The sequence below is a fragment of the Mchenga conophoros genome, linkage group LG14 (assembly GCF_057382185.1).
Source record: "Mchenga conophoros isolate Kocher_MC1m ecotype Shallow Benthic linkage group LG14, M_conophoros_male_GT1.1, whole genome shotgun sequence".
NCBI lineage: Eukaryota > Metazoa > Chordata > Actinopteri > Cichliformes > Cichlidae > Mchenga > Mchenga conophoros.
This window is the reverse complement of record NC_140539.1, coordinates 17219017-17246795: the sequence shown is the minus strand read 5'-3', so window position 1 is coordinate 17246795 and position 27779 is coordinate 17219017. Positions and strand designations below refer to the sequence as shown.

Here is a 27779-nt window from a genome sequence, read left to right as displayed (position 1 = left end):
CGTATCGTTTCCCTTTGAAATACGTTCCGTCCATAGTGTGTCTGAGTTTTAACAATTGTGCTTCGTGCACACTGATGAGGTGACATAAAAATGAAACCAACACACTGAGGCTCATTCAACCCTTCTAATAAATTCCACTCTAGATAAAAAACATGCAAAGCTGTTGCCTGCTGCCCACAGCTGTTTGGCTCCACTATAACAAGCTAAAGTTACAAAAATAATCATTAAACATATTTTTGTATTTTTTTTTTATTTGATATGTTATTTTTATTATTTCAGGGAGTTTAAATGTATTTATTTAGACAAGTATATTTTATATTGACAGTTGTACTCCTTACAATAGACTGCCATGTAAAAAAAATATGTAAAGTGATAAGATTCATGATATGATAGAGCTGTCTTCTGACAAAATTAGACCCGTATTCTTCTCTTGGATCAGTGTTTTGTGTTCTTGGCAGAGGATAAGCTGAGGTTACACAGGTGGGTCTTCTCTTCTTCCACCTCCCTCTCTCTGACTGGGCTGATGATCCAAAGCAGACACATTCACGAGGCAGCTTTTTAAAATACTTCACCAGACAGTGCATGTTCCAAGAGACCTGGAACGAAATCCAAATCATTATGATACTACTCATACCCACCTCTTCCTCATCCAGAGACACAAAGCTGGCTCACGCAGACACAGTACTCTTCTTTCTCCCCTTTTGTGCCTTATTCAAAGAAACCTTCCACTGATTTAAGCAGTGTCTCAAGGTGAGAAACAGAAAACTGAGACAGAAAAGGAAGAGGCGACCTGTGTTCAAAGTGAGAAGTGTAACACCTGTCAGTCTCGGAAGGATATTAAATCATTTCTCCATTTTTTGAGGTTCTAAAGTAACTTGCAATTAACCGTCGAGCCATTTTGTGTTCAGACGAAGGCTATTGCTTCATCAATACATTTACAAATGTATGAATAATAATGACTGCAATATATGCAAATGCAATGTATGTATTATCTAAAATCTGTAACATGTCAACTGGTTAAATTACAAGATTTGTTTTTGATTTAAAGTAGTACACATTTAAATGCAAGACACACACACACACACACACACACACACACACACCTACACACACACAAAACAGTGAGAGATTAGACAGTTAAAGGGCTTACTTACTCATCAATAGCCATATTCAGTATTTTCTAAAATATTTTAGGATTAGTTGCAGAGACATATGTGACACTTATACATGGAAATTTAAATACATACACACAATGTGCCCTTTGCCTTGAATCAAGGAGCAGCATAGCATCTAAATGTAATTACAGGCAGAATAGTTGCTGCGCCAGATTACAGAATCAATTTCAACAAATCCTAAATAACAAGCATGTGACAGATGTTGCAATGTTGTCTGGTCCCTAAGTAACATAGTAATTTTTAATAGATTAAATAAATCACCCTTTGGCTCATTTAATCAGTCAAACTCCTCAGAGTTTGTGAATGGAACTAGAACAAGTTGTGGTGACGCTATAGTATTTGTACTCTATCAGTTTTTCGTATTAGACTACATGAATACACAGTTAGAACATCTAAATGAACTGTGAAGAAAGCAGTAGAACTGGAACAACCATAAATCCAACACTGGAAGACAAAGCGTGTGTCTACATGTTATTATATGTCATATAATATGGAATATATAATATGTCACTCAACATATTATTGTAGGGTCTTTATCTCAAAATATAAAGTGCCTTAAACTGATTGTTATTGTAAACTGAACTCCAAAATCTTTTCCAACTTTTAATTTCTTCTGTAGCTCAATCTTTAATGTTAATGACCTAAAATTCTGCTGTGGATAGAACATAACTACATCTATCTTCACTGCCCAACATTATATCCTCTTCGTTGAAACAGAATCCCTGTGACGCACGAGACAACAGCTCAGTGGTTCCATTACGCAGCGTTGAAATACAACCAATGTGTCCCTGTGGGTCCTTATGGCCCAAAAGGAAAAAAAAAACTGTTATCAGAGGACAAATTCATGTCCTATTGCCCTTCAAAGTTGTGCTGTCTTGTGTTACTATAGTATGCAGGCACTAACATAAACAGACTTAAAACCATTGTCTAAAAAAGACCCTGCTAAACGATTATGGAGGTTTGCCATGTCATAGAGACTACTGACTACTAAAATAGACTATCATGGAAAAGTGAAGGTGATTTATAATTACACTTCAACTTATTGTTTTTTTTTAATACATATATCTCAAATATTTTCCAAGATCAAGCAACAAAGTTTTATACAGAAATGTTTACCTTATGAAAAGGTGTGTTGATTTATGCATTGATTTATTGATGCTCCTTTACAACAAATTACTGCACCAGTGTGGTGTGTTATGGAGGTGTTACTGCTAAGGTGTTACTGAAGTTGCTTTCATAGTGGCTTTCATCTTCCTCTTGGCAGTTCAGGCCAGGTTAGTTGGGTCAAACACAGTAATAACATGGTTAACAAAACAATGCTAAAAAAGGAAATCTGCATCTCCGTAAAGCTTGTCAGCAGATGGAAGCACGAGTTAATCTAAAATCTACTTGTAGATGACAATGTTGACTTTGGACGTGATAAAACACTGCAAACTGACACCACTGGTCATTGCAATGCAATTCACCACAGAATGCAGAAACTTCACACTGGACTTCAAACACCTTGGATTCTGTGACTTTCCTCTCCTCTTCTAGACTGTATGGCCTTGATTTCCAAATGATGAAATGCAAACTTTATCTTTATGTGGAAAGAGACACTTCTCGTGGCTTTGGTTGAGGAGTGGCTTAACATTAGGAATGCAAGAGTAGCCTTGATGTACTCAAACCAGCTTAGTGCACTCTTTGTGAAGCTCTCCCAACTTTTTGAAATAACTTTTTGAGACAATGTGTACCTTTTGCTACCACACTTTCCTGTCCACTAAACTTTCCATTAATCTACTTCAGTACAGCACTCTACCAACAGCCAGCCTTTTCAGCTATCATTTTTATGGCTTAACCTTCTTGTGGAGGCTGTTGATAACTATCATCTGGACAACTGTCAGATCAGAGTCTTCCCATGATTGAGGGTGTGTGTAATGAACTGGACTCAGAGATACAGTTTTTGCTAGTAAATCATGCTGAATCCTACACACTTGGCCTTTAACCTTAGTATGGAATATATCAGACAAAACATAATGGATTAATTTGCCCAAAGTTAACAACAATGAGGATACAACCGATTTTCTAATAACACCAGAATAGCTTCACTGCACCCTGGTATGAACTGCCCAAGTCTCTGGAGCTACTAGAAATATCACCCATCAGTCTTTTAAAAAACATTTCCTCTTTTGGTGTTATTTTGATTGTGGCGAGTGCTGTCTAGCATGTTGGTTTCAAAATGTCAAATAGGTGTTAAACCATGTTGAAGTCGTTTTCATGAGAACAAAAAATAACTTGAAGAATGGTAAAAGGTTTGTAGAGACCAGTGCTGTTCAATAGCATATTAACTTTTTTTTTTCTTACCCAATACAAATTGTGCATAATGGGGACTTCTAGACAAATCAATGAGAAGTGACAGTGATAAGAAAACTCTTTTAGTTACCGGTGTTATGGTCTCGAGGATAGACGCACACGCTCCCTTCCTCTCACTCACTGTATTGTTATGTTTGAGACGTGTTGAACCGCATGTCTTAGCAGGTGTGTGCTGACTGTATTATGCAGGCTTATGAAGGGCAGATCCAGGCCATCCCCTGCTTTGGATGGCAATTTGCATTTTTATTGCCATTGTCACATCCTCAGTTAATACACCATTGACTCCCGGTGCCACCCCTGGACCTGACGGCATCACCTCGCTATCCCACCCGAAATGAGAGCGCCTGCAGGGCCCTGGATCTTCATCGACCGGAGCTCAGGTACCAGTCGACCTGGCATTCTGAGACGGAAATTGAGTGTCTTCTCATGTTAATGTGGACTTTCCATTAGGAAAGATGATTGATTTGTGCTGTGCCGTTGCTGTGAATAGGCAATAGACTGGCACAATAAAAGAGTGAGATGGAGCTTTGTGTGCAGGTGAGGCCATATGTGAACTAGACTGTGACTGAATCTGGGTGCTGAAGATGGAGTGAGAGGGGGCTGGGGGCAGAGACGAACACAGAGATGAGAGATGGAATAGAAAAAGTTGAATGCAGGAGGGTGAAGGTTAGGAGGTGAAAAGGAGCAAAGGAGCAGTTGAAGGTTTAGAAGTGTGAAGGGATGGGGAGATGATAGTGCGAGGAAACTCTCATTCGCATTCATTTGAGCCGACTAGATGACAGAAAAGAATTAGAGGTCCTAAAGACATTTTTCTTACAGACTATTCTTCTAAAGTTTCTTTTTGTGAGGCAGTTGAATGAATAACAACTTGAAAAGCAATCCATTTCAAATGTATAAATCTGTAACACAGTGCTAATGTATTTACTGTCAGCTTGTACATGCACTGAGAGTTCATCTGGATTAAAACATGCTTTGGTCACTGTCCAGTTAACCAAGCAAATGTTTTCGCTTTCTTTTACTGTGAGTTGAGTGGGATTCAGCAACTTTCCCAGGACATCTGCTCCCAACGCCCACGTTCACGTCTTCATCCAATAGAAGTGCTTAGTTCACCCCAAAGACCAGAGGGTGCTCTGCAATGATTGGTTGCCTGGGCCAGGGCCCAGAAAGGGAAGGCTGAGCCCTGAGAATTTTCCGAAACATTTTCTTTGCTGTCTTGGCTTTCGCCAACATCTGTTTCCAATCAACGTTAGTAAAAAGGCCGCTTTTCTTTCTCCCTGATGTCTGGGGTGCACACACATGGACATATATACACAGACACATACACATACGCACTCTTCTCAGTCATCTGCATTCTTATTTGTTAACATAGAGGAAATTTTATGTTTTTGGCAACATTAAAGATACTTCTTGGTCAAGTTTATTTAATTATACCAGTATAGTATTTTACTATCTTTACACAGACAATTTTATGCTGTTATTTGATAGATAGCAATGATACATCATTATTCTGTTCATGAAATAGATCTCAATGAATTGAGTGAGAGCAAACATTGTATAAATTGGTAACATTTTCAAAATGTACACACTCGAACACATGTTGAACATCCTTGCAACTGCTGTCCTCAGCACAGCATCCTGTCTTTTTCATGATTAGTACTAAAGTTCAGCTTCCTACCGCAAGTTTTATGTGTTTTGCTACTGCTTCTTACTTTCTATCTTTGAGTCACAGCTCTGCCCTCCTGTGTGGTCATTGCTGTTGCTTCTATTGTATCACTTTTGACTGCAAGTCAACAAACTCCAGAAAACCCTGTTTATTATAGCAGGTACTTTCCACAGATATTCAGAAATAACCATAGTGATTCACTGTATCCAAAGAGAAACACACAGTGTAAGCAGCAGTTCCTTCAGTTCTTAGCAATACCTCCCCATTAGTAAGGCTGCCTGTGTTATTTCTGCCAGCAAACTACTTAATAGGCTTTGGCCCCCTTGGCTATACAACCATGGGAGAAATAACTTGGAAGTCATAAGGCTGGTCAAGTGAAATTTAGGAGTTCTTGCAGACAGTTTTTTGGAGCAGCTGGAGCAAACTGTAAAGGCCAGCCCAGCTACAAATCTAAGCATTTTAAACAGGTAAATATGTTACCTTTGATGAAATACACAGTACTGAGATTGAAAGATGATTCAAACATGCTTGAATGCCATTATATTTACTTTTTGGTATTGTTTGAAATTACATTGTAAACAACTGTTAGTATAACAACTGTGTCATTTAGTGTAGATAAAGATATAACTAGCAGCTGCCTGATTTTGAGCTTCCTCCCAATGACCCTTGACCCTGAAGGCTATTGACTTTGTGATCCTGCTCCTGCTGGGCACAGCTTGATTTACAGCACAGTAGTTACTTGGTCTTTGAATGTAATCCTGGGTCAGACTGAGCTAATAAATCTGAAGTGTGCAACTTTTGTTGGTATTTTTGTAATCGTTTCCATAAAGATTACATTTTTTAATCACAATTTCTTAATTTCATAGCCTCTTTATTTGACTGTTACGGCATTTAAATATCCTGCCTGCAACACATAACACTGGGTTTATACTTCGGAACATGTTACAATGAGTTACATGTCTGTGTTAAAATGAAACTACAGGTGGTTAAGTGTGGAGGTTTGAAAGTTTACATGAGACTTAATAAACGTATGTATAATTCTGCAATGCAAAGCATTTGGAGACAAGAAAATGCCAATCAAAAGTAGTAAGCATTGTGGAAAAGGAGAATTCATATCTCTGCTGACTTCTTGCTCTACAGAAGTGTATAATCATACCAATTACCAATGATTTTTTTTAACAGAGCCTTTATATTGCTGTCAATCTCTCCTTAGTTTGAATGACAAAAAAGTCACTTCCAATTACCTTTGCCCATGCCAGGCATTTCACAGATGAATGCCGAAAGAAAGAGAGGCTGATGATGGCGGAAGAATAGATTAAAAAAGAAAAAATGGCTAAGGGTAAGCTGAGGAAGCGTGAAAGGAAAGGTGTACACTTTGAATTCAATTTAAACCAGTTCCCACAGAAACCTCCCTTTGCATTTCAAAAAACAAAGCAGGTTGATCAAGTGAAGATGTGTAATTTTCATGCTTTATTTGGGCTTTGCACACATGATTTGCACAAATAGAATCTTTTCCATCTCGGAGGTCCCTTTACCGAGGGGAAGGCAGAATCTGAACCAAAAATTGAAACATTTCTTAAAGGTTGCCAAGCAATACATAGTCACCATGCTCCAATGTAGCATTTCTTGTGCTTTATTTCCTGTTGAAAAGGTTTGATAACATCAGTGTTTAGTGGATTTTTACAAATGTATTTACTTCCTAATTGATGGTTTTCATGAGGGTCTTTTATCTATTCTTTATCCAGCTTTTTTTCGTAGCTTCCTTTAACCCTTGTATGGTGTTCGGGTCTGTGAGACCCGTTTTCACTTTTATTCAAAAGAAAAATGAAACAATTAATAATTTTTTCAACCTGAAATTCATTGGCTTTGGCTTATTTTCTGTGAAGAACATAAATCCGAACTAATTTTCAATGACCTCATACGGTACCTCCCCCCACGCATTTACATTACATACAAGGTGTTCGGGTCCACTGGACCCAGGTCTACTAAAAGTGTTGAAAGTGAAGGTCCTGTGTTCCCACACTCTGTCTTCCTCCTTTCTGGTGCTGCTGATAGTGTTTTCTTCCCCTCCTGCTCCCGCGCAAAGTTGCAACATTGTTGTCTGCTCTTACATTCCCACACATTTTACCCTCTTTCTTGAGGGATCCAAATTTTATTTTCTCATTCCCTGTCCCTCCTGCTAATTAGGGGCATAATACTATAAATAAGACTTTGCCAGTGTGGTTCTTTATCACAACTGATCAAGATGGCAAAAGATTATCTGCTGCGAGGGCCATCCAATTGATTTTGGAAGAGAGAGGGGCTTCGGATGATGATGTTGACAAAGAGGTTTCAGAATATTTCACATTTCTGAAAATTCAGAGTCTGACAGTGACTTTGAAGAAGAGGATGAGGTTGAGCACCATTTAGTAACAAAACGAAGACGAGTACCGCATCTGCAGCCAGCTCCAGGACCAGAACAAGCCCACCAGACAGCAAGTGAAGAAATATGGATGTCAATAACTGGTGAAACTGAATGGTCTTCTTGCCCAAGAAATGCAGAGCTGTTACTGTGATAAGCCAGGGCCAACACGGCTGACAGTTACTCATGTGCAGGACATCAAGTCTTCATTTGAGCTTTTCATCCCAGATTCCATCCAGAAAATTATTCTGGATTGCAGTAATCTAGAAGGAAGGTGTGTTTTTGGAGAGAGGTGGAAGGAGATGGACCAAATTCATCTAAGAACTCCAAAGGCCTACTTTGGGGTTCTTATCCTTGCAGGAGTTTTCAGGTCCAAAGGGGAATCGACAGAATCCCTGTGGGATGAAGAAACCGGCACGAACCTTTCCGTGCATCAATGTCTCTGGAAAACTTCCACAAAATTTCCAGGATTATCCGTTTTGATAACCGAGACGACAGACCAGCTCGACGGCAGAGAGACAAGCTAGCTGCCATCAGGACAGTGTGGGATAAGTGTGTGCACCACCTCCCCCTGTTTTGCAACCCTGTGCCTAATGTCACCATTGATGAGCAGCTGATCCCATTTAGTTGTGAAACATATTGCTTCACGTGTAAATGTGTTGTGTCTTTCCACTCACGCCACTTGATTATAACTGATTTTTTTTTTAACATTTTATAAAAAAAAAACAAATGAGAAGCACATGAATTCATAAATATGATCTAACAAAGGTAAAGGGAAAAAATTAACCATGTTTGCTGTTCATATGGTTTGTAATCGGGATGAAGTGAACATCTGTTGAGTAATTTAACATAAAATTGTTTGATAGTGTTAATTTCGAAAGCCAAAACTCTAGCGGGTCCACCAGACCCATGAACACTGGCTGAGTAACAAAAATATGAACACCACACAAGGGTTAAAAGGAGGTAAAGGGGATTGACAGCTGATTAGAAGCAATTATTGGTTTAGCACTCAGCTGCTCATTTGATGGTAAGCTGTAAATAATCAGTGAAAGCATTTCTGTTTAAATGAGATATTTTGAGGTTGTCTTTAAAAACATGGTCAGTGTAAATACACCAAAGTGATATGTAAAGAATAACGGAGAAATCAAGTTTCACAGCACCTGCTGATCTGCAGTTTGTAGTGAGAAATGGCATATGACGTGTTTCATGAGATGTCTCAGGCTCTGTTTTGGCTTACCTTCTGGACAACAGGTCTGAGAAACTGTCTCGTGTGGATGAGCCCAGCATATGATTTTTCTGAAAAGATAAATTAGATTGGCATTAAGCAAGAATGACAATGAGGGAATAATAGCATTATGATTCAAATATATTATTTACTGAGCAGCCTGAAAAGCAAAAAAAAAAGTTAAAATAACTAGAGAACTGATCGATTTTAGCATACACCCTTATGCATCTACAAAAATGACTGAAGCACACTGTTTAACCTTTGGCTCTTGAGAGTTTAGAGCTTTGTGTGAAAGGACAGAAACACCCAAGAATTGTGTGGAAGCAAGTATATACAACATGTGTCAAATATCTGTGCTCTGATAGAACAGTTAAATATATGTTTTTTTTAAAGTATCAGTGTTATAACAGCACTAAACAGAGGAAGAGTGCAAGCACTAAAAAGCTACAAGTAAGTATTACATAGGAAGAGGACTCCTAATCAGGTATGTATATGGATCATCACAGCATTATGTTGATACACTCAGCTATAATTTGGTCAACAGAAAATATATTAACCTCCTAAGACCCGACCTCTTTCATGGCATGCATTTTTAATTTCTCTTTGCTATTTGGGCTGATTGGGACCTGATGAATTTAAAAACAAAGAATTATCTTTTTTTTTTAACCTGATTTTTTTTTTCTGAGAAAATGAAAACCACGTATGCGGACATTGGTTTTAAATTTCGATAGAACAATATATAATTTCCTCATAAGTGGATATCAGGCCCTTGCAGAGCAAAATTTAGTATTTTGGTCTAGACAACCCAAAATGTGACGTCCACATATGTGGACGCCAGGTCCTAGTTAATGAATTTAAAAGAAAATGAAGTTAATGAGAACATTAAAGATTCCACTAAATTCCTTCCTGATGTTATACTGTATAGCATCAATCTCAGCTATACTTTGTAATTTATGGCAGTTAGCAATTTTAGCATGCTAGCATGCTAAACTAAGATTGTGAATATGGTAAAAACAACGACAACAAAAAACCCCCACCCTCTTTGTTTGCATTGCTACTGTAACCATGTTCTACAAAGCATGCTCAAAACACCACTGTGCCAAGTAGTCTCGGAGAGCCATTACTGTAGATGTTTGGTCTGCGATGCTTTATGTAATTATAATAATAGAGACATTTAGCAACTTGGATCTTCGCTGAACCGAAAAAAGCAACTTTCCCGGGCCGATAATGTCTAAGCTAAATTATTTCTATCTTGCCAAAGCAGACTGTCTGATCGTGTTCCAGTAAAACAATTATAAAATCTCTATAACTCAGTTGGAGTAAATGCATCATGTCGATTTAGAAGACGTTTTAGGAGAACTTTTAGGAGTAGACAAAGTCCCATGATTCTCCTCTCGACTTCCAAGCTTTATTTTTAGTTGTGTCGCCAAAAGTCAGCAAATACCTGCAAAATCATCCATCCATTCTCTTCCACTTGTCTTTATCAGGGTCATGGTGACAGTTTAAAATATGTGTGAAAGTTTAAAATGAAACATAATTTCAACATTAAAGTCTAAACAAATATAAGGAAAACAATGACTAACTCCCTTGTTTTCAGGTGTACAGTAAGTGACATCAGTTATAAATATACGTGACTATTTCTCCTTTAACTGTAACCAAAGAACATTAGTCATTTTTAATGAACTACAAATACCCTTGAAACCCACGGTCAGCAACATCTTGCCTGTATATACATGGACATGCTAAAAAACTCTCTGTGGTTGCTATATAATCATGTGTTTACTGCAAGTCTGCAAAAATAGTCTTATTTTTTTTAACAATAATACTGGTGGTGTGCTCACATCCTCCCCTTTCTCACAGTGTGTGAGAGTCATATGACAATGTGCCAAAAAGCTCTTGTTCAGATAACCACAAACCAATCCCCACGCCCCAACTCGCAATCACACACAGATACAGGGGGCAATCCTTGCTTACGCTGCTTCCCCCAAGGCTATGACATTGCATGTATCTCGAAAAATCCAAGAAACCTGAGTAAATAAACTGTTTTCCCAAGAATCCTTCTCTTTGACAGCGCAAGCATGACTCTCCTTGTGACTCAGAACTAATGTAAAGCAGACACTTGGCGATCTGGTGCCAACTGATCACTCTTTCACTGAGACAATGAAAGTCAAAGATAGCATAAAGCTGTGGAGAGTGTGGAGGGGGAGTTTTTCACATGGCGTGGAGGGGAAAGCCACGCCTCAGGTCACAGAGTTTCCCATACAAGGATTTGCTCCCTCACATATGGACTGTGAATCAGTGCCCCTCTCTCAGCTGAGAGAGGGGGTCTGTATGTGAACATATAGCAATCATGACGTCTGATTCCTAATTATCTGCACAAATAATAATAATAATAATAATAATAATAAAAGCCCTTTCCCCTTCTTGATTTGATCTACTCTCATAAACACATTGTGACACAGAAGGTGCAAGCTGTGGAAAAATATTCCCATTCCTATGGCAAGAATTTCTTGTGAAAACATGCAAAAGCCTTAAAATTATAATGCTTTCAAAGCCTAGATGAAGGTCAATGATCTCTTTTTTTCTTTCCTCATGTTTTGGCGTTCTTATCCTCTCTGCTGATGCAAAGTCGATTTATCCGTCATTGTGTGAGCATTTGCGTGTGTTTGGCTTGTTATAGCATTTGACACTGCACAGACGCTCCTGCTCTTTGTCAGCATTACAAGGGAACAAGCCCGAGATTACTCACCGAGCCACCATGCAGGCCCTCACGCTTGCCATGGAGGTTGTGTAACTTTCAAATGTTAGCCACGCAGCTGGAGAAGAGTCATTACACTTGAAGCGGTTGTTAACAGTAATGATTATAGCAGTGGCTTGTTACAAAAGCGGTAAGAAGGCAAGAAACGATATGGGTTTCAAAAACTGCAGGTCCGGCCCGGGAAAACAACTCTGAAGCCAAACAGATGCAGAGTGTATGGAGAGCTTTTTAAGTAGTAACACAAAATCACGAGTCACTGATGCAATGCAGCCTTACTCATTCCCACTGCAACTTGTGTGGTAGTTTGTGTTTGGTCTGAGCCACGGTGAAACAACATGGTAAAGAAAACAATCATGAAGTGAGCCTTCTGTAACGAGCACAGCCTGGCCTGCTTGATGCTGTAGCTGAGAGGGCTCCAGTGATAGGTTTTAAGCCCGGGACGTCTGCCTGAGCACACTCAGTGGGACACCCTCCCCGGCTTTTCCCACATCATTGGGGGCCGGGGAAGGGGAGGTGGGGGGTGGTGCGGTTGTGCTGAGGCGAGAGGTGGGCTCCTTGCTCTGCAGCAATCTTTTCGGGCTGTGGCTGGGAAACGCTACGGCCCACTGTTCTCACCATGTCCCCCTGTAGCAACTAACCCAGGAGAGAGTGAACAAGAGGGGGGGGGGCGGGCGGGAGCGGAGTTAGAGATGACAAGTGACACTGCTCGTGATTTTGGGGTAAATGTTTATTGAGAACTTGGAGGGATATTTGCTCAATTGGATTAACGTCAATGTCTCTCTGTCGCAGACGTTTTTGTGTACGTCTGTTTCCAAGCCGAAGTGAATGACTCACCAGACAACTGCATAATATTATCAACTCAGCGTGCCTACGCAACATGTGAGCCTCCTGCTTACATTTTAGCATGTATTCAGTGTCCAGACAGAAGTGTTGCTTGATTCACTGCATAGCATTTGATTAGTTTGACTTGAGCCTATTTGGCATGAGAGCATTGCGTTCATTGTTTTGTTTTGCCAGGTATACATCAGTTTATCTGCTCGTCCATAACCCTGGCTGAATTAGTGCCTGCATTTATTGATCAGTTTTATTCAATTGAATTCAGTTTTATTTATGTAGGGCCAAATCCCAACAACAGACGCATCAAGGCACTTTATGTTGTAATGACAAAATGTATATAATAATAATATATAATAACAGAAAACCCTGACCCGTATAAGCAAGCACTTGGCGAAAGCGGTAAAGAAAAACTCAGTTTGAACAGGCTCAGAGAGAGGCAGCCATCTGTTGCGATTGGTTGGAGGTGAGGGGAGGGAGACAGGACAAAAGTTAGATTTGCACTCATCTGTAACTATTACATGCTGAAATATGAGCATTAAATCACTCCCAAATTACTCTTATTCTATTTATTTTTATTTCTAAATGGCTTTTTAATGATAAATATGCAAACACTGATCCCTATTGTGATCAGTGGGAAGCTACAAAATCAAATTTTGCCCAGATCTAATTACAGTTTTACAGAGTACAGTAACAAAGAAACTAAAACAAAAACCCTGTGTAGAAGCTTTAATCCACTTCGCATGTCTTTATAGTTTGTTAGGAAAATGGGAAATAGGTGGAGCAATTTATTGAAGTACAAAGTGCAAGAAACAGAGTTTGCATAATGCTATTGCTAAAGAAACCAGTATTGGCTCAAGATTTTTGCACGTCACTGTACTTTTGTCTTATTTGTCATATAGTATGACATAAGTCAGATTGCGTGCTAACTATGAGACAAACAAGCAAGACAGAAAAAACAAACAAAACAAAACATACCTTCTGTTCGACAAGCTATGATTTAAAGTTCACCTTTCACTCATAAACTTGTCAGCTGTATGTCAGCAGAGTGCAGTGAATGGAAACAGTGGTTTTAGGCAACTGCGGCAGTCAGTTTGTGAGTGGGCATGAGCATTAAGTTCAGCTTGATTTGGAAAAATATCTATTGAGGATCATGACAAAATGTAAATTTTACTGCTCGTGACTTTTAAAAGCCTGAGGTGATATCCTGAGTGAATCTTCGTGGTTTACAATGTGACTGAGTGTTAAAAAATGAAGTTCAGTATGCTGCATAAAATCCTTGAGAAGACTGACACACAGGAGTGCCATCTTGCTCACCCTTGAAGTAATGAAGTAGAAATCGATGTGTTTACCTAAAGCCGCTACGGCACTTTCAGTTTCTGCAAACGTGGTCATACCTCCCATGTTGCGAATGAGAACGAGTGGGCGGCAGTGGCAGCACAGATAAGGACTGGTAAGCAGGAGGAGGAGGTGGGGTAGAAGGGTGGAGGGGGCTGTGTTTTGGGGTCATTGACCAAGCAACCATTAGCAACTTGCTATACAAGTTGTAAACACAATGTATTTGCAGTGGAGAGGTCACACATGCATATCAGCATGAACATGTACCTCTATTTATAGACACACACAAACACACGCAAAGTCGCAAACGCACACACAGGAATGACCAAGAGGATATATTCTGCTGATTGCACAAACTCTACTTTTTATTTAGTTAGAACTGCTGTCTCTCCCTCCCTCTCTCTCTCTCCGTGTTCGACACACGCACACACTTTCTCACTAAAAGAAGCACATACAGGAAGTCATATGACTTTTTTTTTCTGCACCCGCAAAGATGAACGCCTTTAACCAGCTCGAGCTAAAATATGAGCATTGTGACGGCCCTGCACCACAAAGCTCTCCAAACAACCATTTCTAAGAAAAAAGAAAAAAAACAAAACATTTTAATTAAAATTCTGTGGCAGTGTAGTGTGACATAATAAGTAGAAGTATTAATATAGTTCCTCAAACTTTCAGATGTCATTAAAAAAACAAAAAATAAAACCTGTTTTGACAGCGACTCACTACCTCTGTCTACCTCCAGAACCTCAAAGCCAATACATTTTCATCAGGACAGAGCTCACAGAAATGACGTTTATACTATAACCTCTACCAAACAGCTTCTGGTAAGATAGTCAAGCCAAGCATCCAAAATGTCAACAGAATTTAGAATTATTTATCACTCTGACAAGACCTCACTAAATGAATGAACGTGGTAACATTGTTGCTTAATGCTGGAAACTAGGCGATCTTGCCAATATAAGTGAAGTTGCCATAAAATTCATATGCAAACTTGCATGCAGGTACGTTACTATATGTAACTAGCGAGTGAGGGAAAAAAGACAGATCAGCATTGTTCGAAAGGAAACTCCCAAACCGCTCGGGGTTTTCTCACATTGCTGCATTTTTCATACCTTGTTAAACATATTTAGAACAACGTTTACATGAAGAAATCTGCACAATGTGCATTCGTCACAGTGCAGAAGTTAATGTTTACAAAAGAGTGATGAATAATAATCGCAGTGTTGACAGTGGTTGTAAAAATAGGGCTTTCGGGTTGGAAAGAGTGTAAACGCTTGTGCGGCTGGGACTCGGGGCTGTGCGAGCAATGGCAATTTCTAAAATATAAAGTTTCTTTTTCATCATGAGTAGATGTCATCGACAGGCTTTGTCAGAAATGAATGTCTGTGTTAGTGCTGATAAAGAACTGTGCAACTGGAAATACAGCACACGAAAGACAAATGTGTTGTACTAATGCTCCTGCTATTCTGAGTATATCTTGAAAGATATCTATCAGCTTTTTACAAATTATATTTGACTAGGATCTTTGTTAAAGCTCTTTGGCCATCTACCAAATCACATACGTTTATAAATGTATCTTAGTACTTATTACTCTTAAACCGTATGCAGGAAATTCAGATTCACGGCAAATTCTAAGCGTACAACTGCTGCAGAAATAAGAATGAATTCCAGGGGTGTACATCTAGAGGCAGTTTATAAATGATTGTATTACACTGAAGCCAGGAAGGTATTAATGCACAGCATCTGTGCAAGTCAAGGGGTAAATCTATGTATTTCTGACCCAAGTTGTGTTTTTTATTTACCTATGAATGAATAAAGAGCTGATTTATCAAGTCACCTCTTGTGTTCTACGCTCTTTCATTCCCCTCCTCTCCTGTGGAGAATTAATCACTCGTCTGACACATCCACCAAAGCAGACAGGGAGGTAGACAGAGTGAGGGAGATAGTAAGAATGACGATGATGTGTGTGTGTTTGTGTGTGTGTTTGTGTGTGTGTGTGGGGGGGATAAGGGTGGCATGAGTCAAATTGAAAGCATATCCTTTCAACATGTTCTACCTGAGCATTTCATCTGTAAAAAGAGGCCTGGGGGTAGTGCTAGTGGTGTCACACCGGTGGTTCAAAGGCCCAGCTCAATTCAGTGATGAAAAAATCAAGGAACCTAAACCTAAACTCCTCAGAAACCTAAACAACTTCAACAGCTGCCAAGACTCAGAATTATCGCAAAACCTGATTCCCAGCACCTGCAACCCTTCAGACGGCTCTCATTAAAATTAAAAGAAGCGCATGGGTCAACACCAAGGACATACTCCTCCCCCTTTTAAGAAGAAGGACTTGTGAACCTATGGCCCTCACCTTGTTTCTATATATATCTGTGTCCAGGTGGGACTGGATGTAGATGTGGCACCTGATCACCTTTTTCTTTCTCTTTCTTTTTCTCTACGTGTATGTGTGGTGTGTGTGTGTGTGTGTGTGTGTGCGTATTTGCTTTGAGCAAGAGTTTCCGTGCTCAAGCCTAACCCTTTCAGTGCCTGCTTATGCCTGATTCCCTGGAAACTCGATGAGGCTGAGCTGGAAATTCAATCAAACAGTGAAAAAACAGCTGCATGCGTGCATCTGAAGAGTGTGAGCCCTGTAATGATTTGGAAATCATATAACCAAACAACAACTGTAATTTCTTGATCCTTTTTTTTTTCCTTGCAATGTGCACAAGATGTTAGCTGCTAACATTGCTTGTTTGGAATGGGAGCTCCCCAATCCGTCTTGCAGATCACCTGCTCTTTATGACTGACAACAGAGGTAACTGTGGCATTAAAATAGCTTGGGGGTGGAGGTTTATATTTTTGTACGAAAACAGAATATGATACAATCCTATACCAAAAAAAAAAGAAAAGAAAAAGAAACTGCTCAGTGATGATATTGCAGCTTGACCACATTATAGGCCCATTCATTTTAAGTGCTAGGGCAACAGGGGGTCATGTCTTATGAACCACTGGCAGGGTAGAATACCCCAGGCCCAGTGGGTTAACCTAACAGGAAACCTGGAGGATACACCCTATTAGGCCTCTACTTCCTGCTACTTTCAGGCATGTACAATTTATGAGCCGAGAGGTACAGTGCACCACTGCCGATCTGATGGATTTCCTCTCCAAAAGAACTGAGCCAGAGCATTCTATAAAAGAAAAATGATAAAAAAAAACAGTCCAAAAAAAAAAGAGCCAGATAAGGTGAATAAAAGAACCATCTGCTGGGCACTCTGCAAAGCTTTGTGCCAAACAGTCTGGAAAGAATCACACATCTTGGCAGTACACTCTATAAATAAACTCTGATCCTTATAATTCAAATGAAATGTAGGAGGATATTAAATAGATCCTCTTGCCTCAAAGCCTCTTGCATATTAGTGCCAGTGGTTTTAATACAGCAAGAATCAAGAATAGGTGCTTATTAGAAATAACTCAAAACTAATAACAAAGATGGCTTTAGACCAGCTGCAGTCTTATATTGTGTCTCAGATCTATTTCGCAACAAACTGATACATGTTCATACTTCTCCATTTATTGAAGAGAGTTTCTTTTCTGTGAAAATGCTTTCAAATGAATAAGCAGGAAAATGACATAACTTCAGCATCATAGTGATGCAGGAATAGAAAGCCACAAACACAGCAGAGGAGTGAAAGACATAGGACCCAGTGGATTTCTACAGTAGGTGTTTTTGTGCGCTAGAATGATTACCTACCAATGTTGTATGGCTGCAAAAGGGCAATGAACACCCCCCATTCCTCGCCCCAAGTGTTCCTCTTAACACACATGCCTCTGTTAAAGTTCACATCTTAAAGTTTTTGCAGTTTGCTTTGGGGCTTAAAAAATCTGCATAAACTACCGTGTGTACGGTCCTGGGGTTTTTTTTTGTGTGTGTGGGTGACATACATTTGCCAAACCATCAAACAGTGTCTCCTGTAATCTGTCTGAAGCTTTCAGACACTTCACTTTCATGACGAAACATGTGCGTCTTCTCCCCCACCTTGTCGTATAGCACCTCGAACAACAGAGACGTTGTGCTGTGGTAGATTTTCTTTTTTTGTAAATCACAGAAATCGAGTGCATGCTGTTCTGAAGGCAGATGAAGTACTACTGCTATTAGTGCTACTGCTGCTAAAAATAACAATTATATTAATAATGAAAAATTAGGAAAAATAATTCATCAAAAAAACAATGGAAAAATCGAACTTCTAGGAATGGAAATAGAGAACCAGTTCTTGTAAAGAAGTGGTTGGTTGCCAGTTGTTCAGTTCCTTGCAGTGTTAGTCAATTCCAGTTATGAGTTCCACTAATGTCAGGATGCATTTACATGATGACGTGGTCCGTATTTTGGTTCAGAACATATCCAACATGGAGCTGAGGCAGAAGTGCTCTAAAGCATAGTTCTATTTCACAAGCAAAGACAGCGTGACGAATGAAAACATGGACAAACATTTCTCCCCAAAGCATGTAAGTAATTTGCACGAATGTAATGTCTTTGATACACTGCCTAGCGATGTTGGTGACTCTCAAAGTGGAACTTAGAACACAACATCCTCTGTCTTTAGCCTTTAACTGAAAGAATAGGAGAAGGCCGGTTATCCTCGGCAGTCTATGTGAATAAAGCTCAGTGGCTGTAAGAAGAACGTGGTTCTAACAGTGATCTCAATTTTAGCTTTTACAGTTTGAGCTTGGCATGAAGACGCAATAACAAAAATCCACTGACGGGGGGAGGATGGTCTGCAGGTGATCTACTAACAAAGGACTCATTTATATACAATGACATCACAAACCTTTTGGACATGATGCTATAATCACCCCCTACACACTGAGGTAGTACTCAGCTGTAACGGAAACCGAGTCAAGTCGAGTCAACTATTCTTATTTTTTCATGCCAGTTCTAATCAAATGCAAAATGTTTGTAGATACTTTACATTAAACATGTAATGCAAAACAAATCAATTTGTACTACACTTTTTTCTCTAACCCTAAGTGATATCTAAGTGATATCGATAATGAAATCAGAGTTGCAAACTTCTTATCAGTTTCCATCCATACTAACTTTATTACAGCCTGCCACTTCTGAATTGGTATCACCATCAGTAGACAAGCAGAATCAGGATAAATGGACAAGAATAAACGGCTAAAAGAGACATGAGAGGAAGGATAGCAGGAATGAGGTTACGTTGAGTTCGAAGGGGATTTAAGAGGGAGGATGGCTGGTTGGACAGTTGTGTAAAGAAGTATATCAGGAATAGGAGGATGAGACAGGAGATAGGCAAGCAGTCTCCATGGCTGTCAGAGATGATAGACCAACTCGGCATCTCGTAAGAGCCTGTCTCTGACTTTTATCAAGGTGCAGTAAAACACTGATCTCTGCATGGCTTAGATACAAACACGGTATTTCGCTTTTTCTTTCCCTTCTGCAAATGAAGTGGTAGAATATAGCTAGGCCCCAGTCCACGGGGATGCCTTTAAACATTAACCATAAGTAGTGAGTAGAGAGTGCAGGTAAAACAAAAAAATTACTAAAAACTTAATGATAACTTTACCATTGTCCAGCAAACGCGGCTGTTTGAAAAAAAAATTATCATTATAATTATCAAAATAAAAGGATCATGGCAGCACAGCCTGATAGACAGATGAGGCTTTCTCCTGGCAACACTTCCACTATCTTTAAGAATATTTTTTTCTCACTGTGGAATAATGGACTTCAACTTTTTTACAAATGGCCTTATAACCCTTCTCAAGTTGAAAGGCAGCCTAGGCTTATTTATAAATAACTCAGGGTGGATTCACATGATCCAACCCTAACTATACATTTGATCAATTAAAATCCTATGCAGTTTAATTTTATTTATATAGCACTAAATCACAAAAAGGTACTTTATATTATAAGCTAAAGACCCTACAATAAAACAGAGAAAATCCCAACAATCAGAAGACTCCCTATGGCCCTATATTCGGTTTAACCTTGCCACTTGTTATTTTTATGAGCTTTTCTTTTTTGTTTAAATTCTTCTTCAGAATAAATTCTTCTTCAGAAGAATTTCTAGAAGAAGTCAGAAGTCAACATATAGTAAAGTTAAAGTGCAAAGGTTAAAGCTGGTCATGGTCACTGGTCACTGTATGTGAAATTAAAGATTTTATTATCCCATCTAATATCTATTTTGATATTACAAATAACTTGATGCCATCACAGTATTGCAGTTTTTTACTGAATCGTCAATTTTGCTGTTTGTTTTCGAACATGCTAATAATCTGCAAAGGGAACATGCATCAGGGGCGGGAGGCATGAGAACTGAAACGTAGACATGCAGAACTTGTCAGCTCTATAAATGTTGTTTTAGCTTTGTTTCCGTGTACACTAGAATACTTACATACATTCCAAAGTCAATCCTACTTCACACTGTTGTATTAAGATATTTTTGTTGTTTTTGTTTCATTTGTTGTTAACTGAATCTCCATTAACAAGGTTGTGTACGTGTCTAAGCTCTGAAGTGTTTGTCAAATATCACATCAGATATTAAACTAATGATGAAGTCATTTTCCACATCGAAGTCTAAATTAGCACGACTCCCATTGGCTGTCTTCCAAACTGTATCTTAAGCAAACAAAGGACACCATTATTTAATGAAATAAGCAGTGATTGTTGTCACGTAGGCCTCAGTGACTTAACTTCAGTTGTCTGATTCAGTTAGCTGCACCTTGATACAATACAAATACAAGTCCTCTGAATAAGAAGATAATCAGCAAAAAAAAAAGAAAAGAAAATCCTCCCATTTGCCCTATATGAAGGCCAAAGCACTTGCCCTGTATCAAAAATAACTTGCCTCTCCCACTAACAGATGATGACATTTGGAGCATGATTTAGCCTTGTCGCCAAGTTAGTATCAATGTGGGGCCTTAGGTAAACACATTTGATAGGACCCAAAGGTCTCGCACCAGTATTAGGCTGAGAGGACAGGCAAGTGTGCAGGCCCTTGGCCCTACTAAGAATCAGCAGAAGCCAAGCAGGAAACATCTGGAAGACCCAGTGCAAACAGATGTCGGAATGAGATAAGAGCCCATGACTTAGAGTTCAGCCTCCCATCTCTGTATGATGAGGCTTTGTAATATCCAGGTGGGCTGTAGCAGTGACTCCAACAGCTCAAAGGTCCAAATAATCAAACTGCAGGGTTTTTTTCTTTCTTTCTTTTTTCTCACACTAGCATCTGGTCGGGCTGTGAATGTTGTCAGTAACTTGTGTTCCATTGTTCTTATAGTCTCATTTTGATCCATTGTCAGCCAGACTCTCATGAGACTCCCTTTATACAATGTTTTTGCCTCCCCGGGTCACCATTTACATCATTTCCTGCTATAGTTTTAACATCGGCTGGGCAACAAAGTATGCATGAATAGTTAGCCATTGACTTGTAATGCCAACACTTGAGCTTCATTGTTGTGCTGCGGATTGTTTGATTTGAATTCTAGTGTCAACTGTATTGTTTATTTTCAATTGCTCATCTAAACACTTGAGGCCATAGTTTATGAAAAACATAAAAGTAAAAAAAAAATTGGCAAGAAACTAGCAGAACCATGCATGCGTGTGAATGTAAATTCAATTTGAAAGTGTATCATTGTGCTCCAGTTTTTAACCCTTTGCCTTTCCGCTATCACAAAAACATATTCGCATCCTCCTTATCACTGTTGATTACTTTGCGTGAGGAACATAAAACAGAGAGGGAAAAAATAACAGATAAATTATGAAGAAAACTATGTCATTCGCACAGATGAGTAGAAGTCACAGGGGAGGTTTGGTTCCTGTTAAACTATAAAAAGGACTCTCTTGGGACATAAGATCTGAAGTGGAACTCACAGATTGTTCTGCAATCAGAGGCGACTGCACACCACCAGCCTGGATCTTCATAAACTGATAAATAACGGGTCCTTGGTGACATGGAAAAGTTATATAAAAGTTAGTCAGGGAAAGGTTATGAATATATGATTTCAAGAAAGTACCAGGTAAAAAGTTACCAAGTATTTCTTTTAACAGTCAATCAAACATTTATAAAGTTAGAGATAAAAAGCTAATTTGTCTCAAAAGTGAAAGTCTGATTTCATGTGCTCATTTCAACAGCAGTTACAAAAACACTGGAATTGCCCATAAATGTGAAGATATGAAAATTACCTAATGACCCTTTTGTTTCTTTCAGGACTGAAATATCGACTCATATACCTGACATTTATTGTCTTATAAAGTTCTCAGACTTGTTAACATGTTCAAAAGAACTTGATATCAATCAGCATCAATAAACTCCCACCAAAAACAAAATACTGTAGTGAAAAACTGTACAATCCTTTCTATTAAGGATCAGGTTAAACTTGGCATTTTAGTGTCTTATCTGTCTTAACTCATTCAATTCAACTCAGTTTTATTTATATAGCACCAAATCACAACAATAGTTGCCTCAAGGCGCTTTACATTGTAAGGTAAAGACCTTACAATAATACAAAACATGTTACCAAATGTCTGCGTGTTCATTTCTAGCTTGTTCATTGCCAGGAGCTGGAGCTCAGTTGGTAAATTCATTAATCACTAAAGATGGCTGATGAAATCATCATGTTGAGATTCAAGGGCCCTTGAGTAAAACAACAAACCCCAAATAGTAACCAATGTGCATTAAGTCTACAGTATATGATTTCTTTTTTTTTCTTTTGGACAGAAGCATCAATAAAATGTAATGTGCTATAGCACCAATCTGCACAAACATCTGGCATTAGCGTATCACAAACAGACACAAGATGCAAGTTTCTCTGCTTCACACTGTCTCAATCACACCCTTTTACCCATGATAATTAAGAGCCAAACCACCCCGTGATGACCACTGGTACACCACACAAACAGGAAGTAGAGAAGAGGTCAGTGAATGAAAGGAGGAAGCGCTGGCAAACAGCAACAATGCAAGAGGAGGAAACCCTTCCATTATAAAAAGGAACAGACCCCTGCAGTGTGCTGTTCAGGGTCATGACTAGTGGAATGGAAGACAATAGGGGAACAAGGCCGCTGGCTGACCAGCGTAGGTGTGTTGTGTCTGTGTGGCTGAGATAGTAGAACGTCAAGGGTCAATGGAGACACGAGCAAAGCAGTGGCAAAACAACAATGAAGCGCATGATAATTCAAACCCCAGTGCTGAAGTACAGAGTTCACAACTCCTCAATCTTTTTGCTCAAGTATGTAAAGTATATGAGAAATGCAGTAAAACCCTTAACTGACCTTTGGCCAAACATTCAGTTGGCTCCGTTAATTTTTTTCATTCTGTTATGTCTCTGTGTGTATTTGTATGTATATAAAAATACATATATGTTCAACTGTATGCTATGCGTGTGACAGATGGGGAAAAAAAGACACCCTGTTTTCACATAAAGCAGACTGTTCAGCTGTTAAGCGATGGACCTCCACCCAGTTTCAATGAAGCATCATCACAGCAGCAGCCAGACACTTCCCAGAGGAAATCCTTTGCCAGGCCAGACACAACAATATAATTATTATCACAATGTACCATCTGCCTCTGTTTTTTGACAGACTGAGTCAGTATGTGTGTACATATGCATATTTACTCTATGGCTATATGAGTCATGTGAGTTTTTATTTTCTTAATTGCTAAATAGAACCGTTTAAGGTTCAAACATTCTTACTTCAGTCACTCATGTTTTCACGGTACTTTGCATGCAATACATGTTTTTTGCAGAAATGTAATTAACTCTGGGGGGGCGGGGGGCTGAGGAGACAAATGCCGCTGACAGAGGAGACAAATCATACCTGTGGGTGAAGAACAACTCTTATCTTGAGAAGCAAGTCCTCAGATAAAAAATGACAAGTGTAATTTTGACAAAAAAAGAGCACAGGGTCTTTAGGCCTGCAATGGATCACACATCAATTACTATATTTGGATAGATTTTGACAGGTTTAAATGTGGTACATAAGCAGGTAATGGTTTGGGAGATAATGGAAATTTAACTGGTCTGAACACTGCCATACTGTCAAAAAGATAAATTGCCAGGTCATGAAAGGGGCTTAAACAAAAGAGGAATATTAGTTGACAAGCATGCATATATTTAAATTATTATTAGCTTACTTTCTTTACTGCAATCCATCATTTTTAGGTGAGATTACAATGTTTATCTGACATGTGAGATTGAAACTAATCACTGCTAATGACTGAAATAATTGATTAAAAAATACTGAGCTGGTGTGTGGCAGTGAGAAGGGAGGAGGCAAACGTTGAATTATCGGTAGCGTATAAAATACCGAATTACCATTTGTGCATTCAAATGAATCCTTGAAAAGTTGTGTGTTTAATTATATGTTGACACAAACGGTGAACACCATCTTCACAACGTGAAAAAGCGGTAATACAACACCTTGGCATGCCAAGACCTAAGCACAAACTAGTCCTTACACACCAAGGAGGAGGCTGAAGTCTCCAAGGACTTGGCTAAGCCAGGGGAGTATGTAACATGGAGGGCAATGTCCAAGGCCTTTCACCTTGAAGCTGTTAACAGTCAGGCCTGTGATCCCAAGGCCTGAGTTAAAGACCCCCTTGGGTTTAGGACCGTAACCAGAGAGTTGGAATAACAGAGGGGGCAAGCACCATGCAGTGATGTGGTGGGCTCAGTCCTACTCCCTGCTCGGGGCCTGGAGAGAGGTCACAGGGTAAAACTTTTTTCTTTTTTGCTGCTTCACTCCATCTCTCCTTTTCTCACTCTTTTTGACTCTCTGAAACTTAGATCAGTTTTGCATAAGGTTAGAAAGAGGTGGCCTGCTGGGGCTGGTGGTAGGTGGACACAGTGGCTTCCTTAGTCTTAACACATTTATCACTGAAAGCCTTGAAGGTGTGGAAGGAAAAAAGCAGCAAGTGTGAAGTGCATTTTTGTGTCACCGTATATGCATTGTAACTACTTTCTTCAATTGTTACAATTATTACACACAATATGCTCAGTTTCGTGTTTTCTTCTTCAGACACAGGTGATTCAATTTTAGCTTCTGATTAAATCCCACTTTTATATTTGGCCAGCTGCACCATTTAACCTCAATATTTAATATGAAATAATCTCAAATTTTAACAGCATAAAATGTTTTCAGCTAATATATACATGTTTTTTCCATACAGGTATTTTCCTACAGAACAGATTTGATAAATAGATTTTAAAAAAGTTTTGATTTTGTTTTCGTGCAGCACATCAGCAATTCTCTGGGCTCTAACAGGAATGAGGTGAACTTGTTGATTTACTCAGTTTGAGAATTTCAGACTTTGCAATTTGCTCACCAGGGGTCTCAAACTCGCCCGGGAGCCACTTATGGCCCATGTCACCCCGATATTGCCGTGGAGAATTATAATGCGATTTGGCCCCTGAGCTTAATTCTTTTGTTAGGGAGAATTTGTTTGTTGTTGAGTGCAACGTTAAAATAAGTTCTTTAAAAAGCAAAAAATGATTTAATATGAGCAGAGAGTACAAACATGTTGAGGGATTGGTTGTGTTAGTTTAGTGAGAGAGTTGTCTGTAAAGAAAACAATTTTGACTAGCAGTCAAAAACGAATGTGCACACTTATGTCTGCATTTTTGTTTTGTTAAATACGAACAAAATGACAGCAGAAGTGCTGCCACGTGTTTGGCAAGAAGGAGAGTAACAATTTGTTTAGTTGGTAGTTCAATGAAAAAGAAGGCTTCAGAAAAACAATTGTGTTCACATTTGCAGTTTATTTGAAATTTTTTTAAAAAAACCAAACAAACACTACATTTTCTTGTTTGGTGGGGGGTTGTTTTTGTACTACTTGAACACTAAAGTGTCCCTCCAAAGAGATGACAGCAGTGGGCCACAGCTCATTTAAGTTTGAGACCTTTGCATTGCACCATCAGTTCCAAAGCCAACAAACCATGCACTTAATTTCCTTACAGAAAGCAGCCCCTTGCATAGCTAAAACTATCACTTTGAAAGACGAGTTTTCAATTGTGTCATGAAGACGAAACGTGCTTCTTCAGAAGAAGTGACTTGGGTGAGTGACGAAACGTTTCTCCCATTGAAAACATTACGTCCAGATGAACAGAATCAGCCTTTTGGGGCATAAGTAGGAACATGTAGACTAGAGGTTTCTACCGAATTGCACCCTTGTTAACAACTAACTACCACACCACACCTCATCTTTGCTAGTAGGCAAGCTTTATTTACAAATTTGTTAGCTAAATTCCAAGTTGTTTAACATAATAAATAATCTAGTATCGTGCTAGCTGATAAAGGTTCTATGCATGGTAATATTTGTAGTAACATTAGACAAAACAACTAGGTTTAACTTGGCTGTGTTATTTGCAGCTCGCATTCAACTGTTAGTTTTGAAAAGAGCAGGCTGAATAATTTACCGGCGACTCAGCTCTCAGGAAAAATAAGCTGAGCCACCATAGCTTGCAATTCAGGTCAGCTAACTTATGCTCACATTAGCACAAAAAAGGTAAAAACATTTAGCCAGACAGGCGTTGCCAGAGAAAACTGGCTGGCACGATTCACTCTTGTTTATTGACCTATTACCCCATTAATGTTTTAGTACTACAGAACAGAACTATAAAGTGCTACCAAAACCCCCAATTATATTTAACATGCATTATGTCACTATCAGTGGACATCAGGGACAGCTAAGTCAATGGAAATATTACTGTTTCAGAATAAAAATGAACCATCAGACTTACTTTAAAAATGGGTCCGTATCACGCATATGTTGCTTCATTTTTATGTCAACATAAGGTGGATTATGAAGCGGTTGCAATGTATGCAGGCTACTTTAGCACAAGTTGTCATTTAAATTCATAATAAACACACTTTCGGTTTCACATCACAGAACGAGGATCAGAGTATGCAAAGTCTAATCACTTAATCCTCGTAGTCTGTCAGCTCAAACCCTTGTGTATCAGTTTAGTTAAACAGAGGAATGGAAAAATTTAAAGGTCAAGTTGAGCGGCGGTTGATTCAGTTCACACAACTTTGGTAACCTGATTTTTTTCCCCCTCTTACCTGATTTGCTTGTGTGAATTGAAGTGAGGTTTAAATAACCCTTAAAAAAAATCTCACACCTTCAAGAGGGTTGGTAAACAAATGCTAAGCATCCCATGGGTGTGGAGCTCGGCGAACCGCAGAGCCTTATTTGCTCCTGCTTGTCTCAGCTTGCGGCTGTGTATTTCTGTCCTTCTGAAGATGCAAAGGTAGCATGGTAGGACACACATCAGTACACACACTTTTGTGCATACACCCTTGCAGAAGAAACACACGCACACACACACATGCAAACACAGCGTACTTAAACACGCAGAGCCCTGCAACAAAGCAACCAAAAATAACAGGCACCTGTTGCTCAAACCACAACGTCTACAATGAAGCCAAATTAGAGCGTCTCCCTAGCAACGGTAATTTCAATCACAAGCTGCAGCAAGCAGCCTCGAAAACAACCCCATTTAAACATCGCTGCTATGTGAGTCACCTGTAAACAATGAATAAACATGTGCATGCATGTTTAGCCAATTCCTTTATTTCATGAAAGTGGATGTACAGCCTAACACTGAATGATATGTGACCCTCTGAGACATCTGCCAAACCCCTCCACTCTTTGAGGGTAAAAGGAAATCACGCTACCATTAGTGGCTGAAACATGATTGCAAGAATTTCATTGAAGTGTTACGATAAAAAGCTTCCCAGCCACAGACGGCAACTACTCAGACTCTGACCGAGTGGGCTGCTGTGTTCATGTGTTGTAGGAGCTCCTCTAGTGGTCGCAAGCAAAACCTTCAGGAAGTTGATACGTTTTAGCATCCACATTGTGTCTCAATGAGAAAAGCACATTTTTTGATTGCCTGTTTAGGCCGTTTGCAACGGAGACAGGCGTGCAATAGGCATGTTGTATTTACACCTGATAGCATTGTCTGAGAAAAGCAATAAAGGTAAATACATGTGCATGACACCTATATAACTTAAATCCAATTCAAATATGCAA

At 39.2% G+C, this 27779-nt stretch overlaps 1 long non-coding RNA gene across 1 annotated transcript; it reads right to left on the bottom strand.

Annotated features, from left to right (window-relative positions):
* Positions 1–352: 352 nt before the first annotated feature.
* LOC146559529 (uncharacterized) lies at positions 353–26548 on the bottom strand. Its single transcript, XR_014888252.1, has 3 exons — positions 26485–26548; positions 8829–8887; positions 353–596 (listed from the first exon to the last, which is right to left on the bottom strand). It is a non-coding gene; the product is annotated as an uncharacterized LOC146559529 (long non-coding RNA).
* Positions 26549–27779: the final 1231 nt, after the last annotated feature.